Genomic DNA, 8,481 nt, shown 5'->3' on the forward strand with positions numbered 1-8,481 from the left:
CACTAGCTCCAGTGTCCTCACTATCATTATCATTCTCACCCCAGTTTTCTCTAATTTATTCATTCTTAATGAATAAAATACAGAATTTCAAGGGTGGCCTAATCAGCACCAAGAAGAGTGAGATTATCACTCCTTTTGTTCTCCATTTCATATTTCTGTTGAAACCCTGTAAGGCTGAGAAAAATCTAGTCCAATACCTGTTGAGGTTAGAATCAACTAAAAAACAAAAACAAAACAAAAAAAACTCCCAAAACGCCAGCTCTCTTTTAAACTTGCACTTGAACTTGGGTATCGCCTACTTGCACTTGGGTATCGCCTACCCATCCCACCTCCGTGCTTATATAGATGCTGCCTGGGACCCAAATACAGAGCTCTTACATTTATTCCTAAATTTATCGTATTTAATTCAGTCCATCTTGCCAGCTTGCCCAGATATTTCTGGCTTTGATTCTGTTATCAAGTGTAGTTACTGTCCCTTTTGTCTGGCTTCCTCTTATCCTCAAAAATGATGAGCATGACTTTTCAACTGTCATCGATAAAAATAATGAACACTACAGGATTCTGAAGTATTCTTCTATATGCTCCTGAAAGACAGACATTAATTCAATAACTAAAAGCACTCACTCAGAAAATTTATTCAACTTCTTGTACTATCATTCAACTCATATTTCTTTACCTTTTTAAAAAATTATCAGAAGAGTCTTATCAAAGGTCTTAATAAAGCTCAGCTATTCTTTATCACTTATGTTTCCTTGATCTGCCTGCCCAATAACATTGTCAAATAAGCAATTTTGTTAGCCTGGCATAAACTACTTTTATAACGTTAGTCCTAAAAGCTCATACCACATCCTATTCCAGAATGTTTTCCTGAGGTTAACTTCAACTCCTCAAGTTAAGAAATTTTTATAAGTAATTTTTCCCATTTTTAGAACTAGAGCTGTGTTTGCCATAAAAGTGATGTTGGTAGTGGTAATGATGATGATGGTGACAATGGTGGTAATGATGGTGATGGGGACAGTAGTGGTGGTGATGGTGATGGTGGTGATACGTGCTGGTAGTGATAGTGGCAGTGATGATGGTGATGACAGTGTCGATGATAGTGACGCTGGTGGTTATAGTTAGTGGTGATGGTGGTTGTGGTTGTGGTTGTGATGGTGGCGGTGGTGGTTGGTGGTGATAGTGGTGGTGGCGATGGTAGTGGTGGTGGTGGCAGTGGCTTCATTACTTACTCTATGATTGAATAGATTACGGAGAATGGTCTAGTGATCTCAGTTGCATGTCATCTTAGCACCCTGGGACATTATTTAATTAGGCCAAAAGACATGTATTAATTTGAGGAAGATCTAAGGGTCTCTAGCATCATTAAAAACGAGACCAGGGAAGGAGCTGAGAAAGCATCTGGTCCCAGGCCTTCCTCTTCAAATTGAAGAATCCTCCATCTAAAGGGGAAGTGCCCTACCTGTGGTCACAAAGCCAGGACAGGAACCTGGGTCTCCCACTCTTACCCAGTGCTTTCCTTGTGGCATAATTTCTTTTCATCTTTGTGAAGAAGCATAAGGCTTTTTTTTCTGCAGGTGTCCATTTTTTCTCTTGAAATTAACCTCTGAAGTCGATGCCTCCTCAGTAAAAATTCAGGGTTCTTTTCTGGCATCATTCTCTTCTCTCCTCTCCTCTCCTCTCCTCTCTCACTTTATTTTATTTATTAGTTTTTTTAGGTGAGCCAACCCTTGGTTGACCTCACAGATTGCAAGGACCTTGTCAGTTTACAATCCCTTATTTTTTATTTTTTATGCCTACAGCACCTGGTCTTCCTAGGTGATCTGCCATCCAAGTACTAACCAGGACCAACCCTGCTTAGCTCCCAAAATCAGACGGGAATGAGCTTGTTCGGGATGGCATGGCCGTAGACGGTATCATTATTCTAAAAAAGAAAAAAGAAAGCTTGTATTCCAAGTGGGAAATGGAGCTAAAAAGTCTCCATGGCCGTATGGGTGCTCAGAGAAAAATGATTCAAGTAAGAAAAGACTTTTCTTTTTTAATAGTTCAAGTCACAATAATAATAACCATCTTTTACACATGTACCACACTTAGAAGATAGTAACAGCAGTTTTTCAGAAAATTCATTCAACTTTTTGTACTATCATTCAACTTATATTTCTTTATCTGTTTTAAAAGATTACCAGAGGAATCTTATCAAAGGTCTTGATAAAGCTCAGATATTTTTTATCACTAGGTATGTATTTATATTCATGACCTCTCCTGATTCTAATCATAGGTGTGAGGCAAGCAGCATAGATGTCACCAGCCTCACTTCACTGGTGTGATTTTACCAAAGTAAAGGCTGTAACTTAGAAGAATCCACTATGGCAAGAAAAGGGATGAAAGATAAAACTCAATGGCCACACAGCAGCTGACAAACCCCAGACTTTCCTGCCCAGCTACTCATTTGGGCCCATCACTCCTTTCTGTGTGGTCTGCATGGAGAGTTTTCTCCTTGCTTAACGCATAAACAGTGTCATCTGCCCAGAAACTAAGTCTTCACTTTCTTAATAACAGATCTTGTGCGAAAGTTCCAAATGGAGCTAAAAATGGCCACACAGCAGCTGACAAGAGGTCAGCAAAGTGAGTTTGACCCTTAAATGGCCACACAGCAGCTGACCAGAGGTCAGCAAAGTGAGTTTGACCCTTAAGTACTGAAATGCTTGAATGTTTTGGCCCAAATTTTTTCATTCCTTGCTGCATTTCTCTGCTTCTCTGCTCTGGAACAGTATCCTTCAGCACTTTACCAGCTATGTCAGTGCCCCTGACTTTCATTTTTCTTTAAATGAAAGAGCTAGAGAAGGCTCTCTTGATATCCCCGAGGGCCAGAGTGTTCCTTCCAGAGTCTTTGAGAGCTACAAAAATGGATATTCTCATCCAGTCCCCCACGCTCCCCATCCCAGGGTTTCATCAACAAGGATGCCCATGATCCCCAGACCTGACCCCAGAACACCGACTGGTGGAAGTCGGTTTCCTCCCTTTTCTCATGCCAGGATGTTCAGCAGGCTTTGACTGATCACACAGTCATCTTTTCCAACAATTAGGAAACCGGTAGCCATATTTTTCCCATAGCTGAGGAAATTACCACTCTGCCTGAAACCTCCTACTGTTCCTAGTCCCGAAATCACGCAAATTATGGCAAATGCACTCCTGAGGAGAGTTCCTCAATCATTTGACTGACATTAAATCATCAAAGGCATATTGAGCACCCCATCTGTGCTAGGCATAGGACTATTTTCTGGGGATAGGACCAACTGGGTTTCCAGAAGCTAGGTGGAACTATGTGGAACAGTCAGAAACAGATACCATGTAGTGTTATCCTTAAATGAGAGCCAGAGAAGGACCACCTGCCCATCTTAGGAAGGTATCGAACCAAGGAGGTCAGGTAATACCTTCTGGAGTGGATGAGCTTCAGTTGAAATTTAAAAGAGGAATAGAAGTTAAGTGAAGAAGTGAGTGTGAGTAATACATTCTAGGTAGAGGGAACAGTGTAATCGAAGGCTCAGAGGCAGTCCTTGTCTACAGGTCAGTGTTGCTGGAGCAAAAACTGTGAGTTGAGAAGTGATGAGAGATGAGTCTGGAAATGTGGAGAGGAGAGTCTTGTCTGTCAAGATTAAAAATGTGGATCTTTTCTCATAGACAGTGGGGCGGGGCACTGAAAAATTAAGTGGATACTGACATTAGAGCAACCCCTCTAGCTGCAGTGTTGGGAGGGGAGAAGACAGGAAGCAGGAAGCCCATAGGAAGGCTCTTTTGAGAATTTAAATAATATGAGAGCTGAACTAGGTATTTCAGGTGGAGGGAGGGATAGAATCTGGAAAGAACTGGCGATTAGGTGGTTGTGAGGAGACTGAGGGTAACTCCAGACTTCTGCCTCGGGTTCCTGGAAGGATAGTGGTTCCATTGACCACAAGAACCAAGGAATAAGGAGCAAGAGTTAGACAATGATTCCGTTAAGGACACGTTACATTTGAGGTGTCAGTGAGAGATCCAGATAGAGGTTTGGTTGATAGATGAGCTATGTGGCTAGAGACCCAGATTAAGGAGTCATTAGTGTAAGGGGTAGGTGAAACCACAGGAGCCAGAGAGATCACGGGAGAGTCAGTTTTCATTTATCTTGATGTATGTATTGCCAGTATCTGAAAAATCCTTGTCAAGGAGATCCAGGCCTCTTTAATAAGGGGAAGAAACTTCTCACAGGGTTGAGAATCTAGGCTTAGCAGGCGAGCTGTGCCAGTAGCCATTTGCTGACTCATCTAGACCAGCGTCGACTTCTGCCAGGTAAATGGTCAGACATGGGATTCAATATAGAAATGCTTGTATTCCTCTTCCACATTTTAGTTTCACAAATTTGTAAATATGGTCTTTTTCTCTAGAGCGGTTGTTCTGAACTCTCGTTAAACACTAAAATTACCTGGGGAGCTTTGCAAAATAGCAGTTGGGTATCTCACTTGGGAAGATGCTGACTAATTGGTCTGGGCTTGGGGCCTGGGCTTGGGGCCTGGGCCTGAGTAGTTTTTTTAAAGGTGCTCAAGTGACATCCATGTTCAGCAGAGTTAAGAAACATTGCCAAATAAGAAGTGCCTTCCGTGATTCCTCAAATTACAGGGTTTTTAATTCCTTAGCTCCTTTGGTAGATCTCCTATAAGTGCATTACAATTTCTCTAAAAACCACTTTAAAGCATCAGAACATACACTAGACAATGCGGTCCAGCCATGGTCTTGCTTGCACATTATCTCTATCTTTGCATTGTTCAAGTATTTCTTCCTCATGCCTTTAAGTAACATGAGAAACTTTGTCAAATATTCTATGCTTACAACTACTATCTACTACACTTTGTCTGAGTTACATAGCTGGTATACCTGTCAAAAAGATGTAAGAATCACCTGTTATCACTTCTGAGTGAGCCTTGGTTATTCCAAGGGATCATTGCTTTCTTTTCTAAGTGTTCACAAAGCAGCATTCAACCTAGTGGTTCTCGAATTTACATTTATATTAGAATTGCCTGGATATTCTCCCTCAGAGATTCTGATTCAGAGGTGTGGGATAGGGACCCAGAATCAGCATTTTTAACTAGCACGCAGGGTGATTCTGGTGTAGGTATACCACTTTTAAGAAATATGACCTTAAAACTGGAAATGAAGAATACACATTTAACTTAAACCCACTCCCCTAATTTTATTGAAATAACCAAATTGATATATACAGTATTTTAGGATATTTATTATAGTACTGAAAACCAAAAAAGCATACCAACATAATCCACATGTCAGAAATTTTGACAACATTCTGTAATAAAGAGAATGCAGAGTGAATTGAGGGAAAGCTCACCCAACACACAAGTCACCAGAGTGGAAGGAAAAGTTGGCCTGAAGAGAAAAAGGAAGGGAATCCTAGAAGAATTTCACTAGCATCTCCAAGTTAAAGTGCCAGGGGCTACAAGGAATGGGAGAAAATATTTGCATATCACATATCTGAAAGGGGATTAATATTCAGAATATATAGAGAACTCCTACAACTCAACAACAACAATCTGATTCAAAGATGAGCAAAAAATTTGAAAGACATTTCTTCAGAGAAGACATAGCAATGGCCAATAATCACATGAAAGGATGCTCAACATCATTAATCATTAGGACAATGCAAATCAAAACCACAATGATATACTAGTTTAATCCATTAAGATAGCATTTATAAAAAACTTTTGGTGAGGATGTGGAGAAATTGAAAGCCTTGTACACTATTGGTGGCATTGTAAATGGTGCAACCACTATGATACCTCAAGAAATTAAAAATAGAATTTACCATATGATCCAGCAATTTTACTTCTGGACCTATACCCCAAAGAATTGAAAATAGGGACATGAAACATAGTTGCGCACCCATGTTTATAACAGCGTTATTCACAATAGCCAAAAAGTGGAAGCAACCCAAATGTCCATCGATGAATAAATGGGTAAACAAAATGTAGTATATGTAAACAGTGGAATATCAGTTAGCCTTAAAAAGGAATGACACATGCCACAACATGGATGAATCTTGAGGATGTTATGCTAAGTGAAATAAGCCAGTCGCAAAAGGATAAATACCATATGATTCTACTCACATAAGGTATTTAAAATAGTTATGTTCATAGATACAGAAAATAGAATGGTTGTTGCCAAGGGTTGCGGGGAGGGGAGAATGGGGTGTTATCATTTAGAAGTACAGAGTATCAGTTTTGCAAGATGAGAAAAGTTCTGTGAATGGGTGATGGTGGTGGTGGTGGTAGTTGAGCAAAAATATGAATGTACCTAATGCCACTGAAATGTACACTTAAAAATGGTTAAAATGGTAAATTTTGTTATGCATATTTTACCACCATTTAAAAAATAAATACACAAACATGCATACATGTAGGTGATGAGAAACACATCTCAATCACATTAGTGCCTCCTCGAACATGCCTTGACCAGAATACACAGCGCTGGGCTATGGGACTCACTCTCAGTAAATATATATGTAGTAGAAGTTCATGAAAATAATATTTAGCAGTTCTAACAAAAAGAGACATCTACGAAAAGAGATGTTACGTGAAAGTAACATCTTGCTATAAAATAGACACTAAAAAAAGCAGAAAAAATTTTTTTAAAAACAATCTCCAAGTTATATTTACAGAGATTTAAGAAGATATATGAAAAGATATTGCTCAGGGAGCAATCTGAAACTAGAAAACTTTGCCTCCTTTAAAATGAAAAATATTGTGCAGAATTAAAATCATGTAATAGAAGCATGAACATTAGAACAATGCAGAAAACTAAAGAGAAGTATAAATTCTCACAGTACTGATAGAATACACATAAAGAAATGAAATAATGAGTGAAAAAATGGAGGTTACAATTCAATACATTAAATACAAAAAAAACTCCAGAATTTTTCAGAAGAGGAAATGAAATATGAGTTATAATAAAAATATAGAAAAATTTTTTCCTGATTTCAGTTCAAAATAATTCATTGTGTACCAAGGAAAATTAAAGATATATTCTGTTGAAAGTTATAAATTTATAGGAATAAAAAATCTATTGGTATAAAATAGGAAAAACAATATTTTACTTAAGAAGAAAAGCATGTATCAGACTTTCTGTAACGCTTAATGTTAGGAGGAAGTTGATCTATGGTGCTAGAATTTTGAGATAATAAGATCGTGACCTAGAATTCTGTATTCAGTAATATGTGATGGGGGAAAAAATGAAGGAAAGATATTCTCAGACAAGAAAAGTACCCAGAAAGTAGACCAATGAAATCCTTTACTGAAGAAAGTATTTGCTCAATATATTCTGATCAAAAGGAACAAACATTATTAACAAACATTAAAATTTGAGAATGGAGAAGATGTGATATAAAAGATATAGGTGAACAATGAAACCAAACATAGACTTAAAGTTTAAATGTTATTAATATAGTTACAAAACAATGCAACTGTCAAAATTCATTCTTAATAAAAAAGATACGTAAAAATTCAATAAAAACAATCTTGGTCTAAAAACTCAGATTACTCCAGAAAAAATAATTTTTCCCTCCAAAACAATATTTATTTATTTATTTATTTAAATTAAATTTATTGAGGTGACATTGATTAATAATATATATATAGGTTTCAAGTGTACAATTTAATAAATGTCATATGTATATCGCCTTGTGTGTTCACCACCCAAAGTCAAATTTTCTTCTGTCTCGAAGTGCTAAATTTCTCATCTTGTACTGTGGAAGACATTGGATATTGTTTCATTGTTGACATAGATAGAGAAATATAAGTTTAAACACATTTTTAAATGAGAAATTAGGAATAGACAAACATACAACTAGAACTGTCATGTTTAACTTCAAAATTAGGAGGAAGATTGAAATGTTATAGCCAAGTTTAAAAACTAATAAAGAAAATAGCAGGGAACATAAAAAAAGAAAGTATAAAATAAGGTGATAGAAAGTGAGGTCAAGCATATTAGCACATTAAGTGTGAATAATTTGTTTCTATTAAAAGGCAAAGAAACATGGATTGGGCAAAAACTAATTCTAAATATATGCTGTTTTAAACAAAATGGGACAGAAAAACAAAATATGGGAGAAAGGAAAGAGTATAGCTATATCAGGAAAACACAAACCAAAGAAAGAAGAGAGAACAATATTAATATCAGACAAAGTAGAATTGAATGCAGGAAACCTTAAATGATGTGACTAAAAGATATAATCCATGAAAAGACATAATATCCATGAATATTTTTATTCTGAATAAGAAATATCAAAATAAATAAACTTGTCAAAACACAATCACAGAAGAAAATATGTATTTCTATCAATCTTCAACATGAAAGTGACAAAAACAAATGAGTATATAAATTTTAAGGATATAAGGAACTTGATGTAATGAACATATACCTGACTTCACATTCAAGCATGAAAGA

General features: G+C 37.0%; 1 pseudogene; it reads right to left on the bottom strand.

Annotated features, from left to right (window-relative positions):
* Positions 1-1,790: 1,790 nt before the first annotated feature.
* On the bottom strand, positions 1,791-1,909 carry LOC111734324 (annotated as a pseudogene).
* Between the last annotated feature and the right edge of the window lie 6,572 nt (positions 1,910-8,481).

This window comes from Pteropus vampyrus, unplaced genomic scaffold (assembly GCF_000151845.1).
Source record: "Pteropus vampyrus isolate Shadow unplaced genomic scaffold, Pvam_2.0 Scaffold14, whole genome shotgun sequence".
In the NCBI taxonomy this organism is placed as follows: Eukaryota; Metazoa; Chordata; class Mammalia; order Chiroptera; family Pteropodidae; genus Pteropus; species Pteropus vampyrus.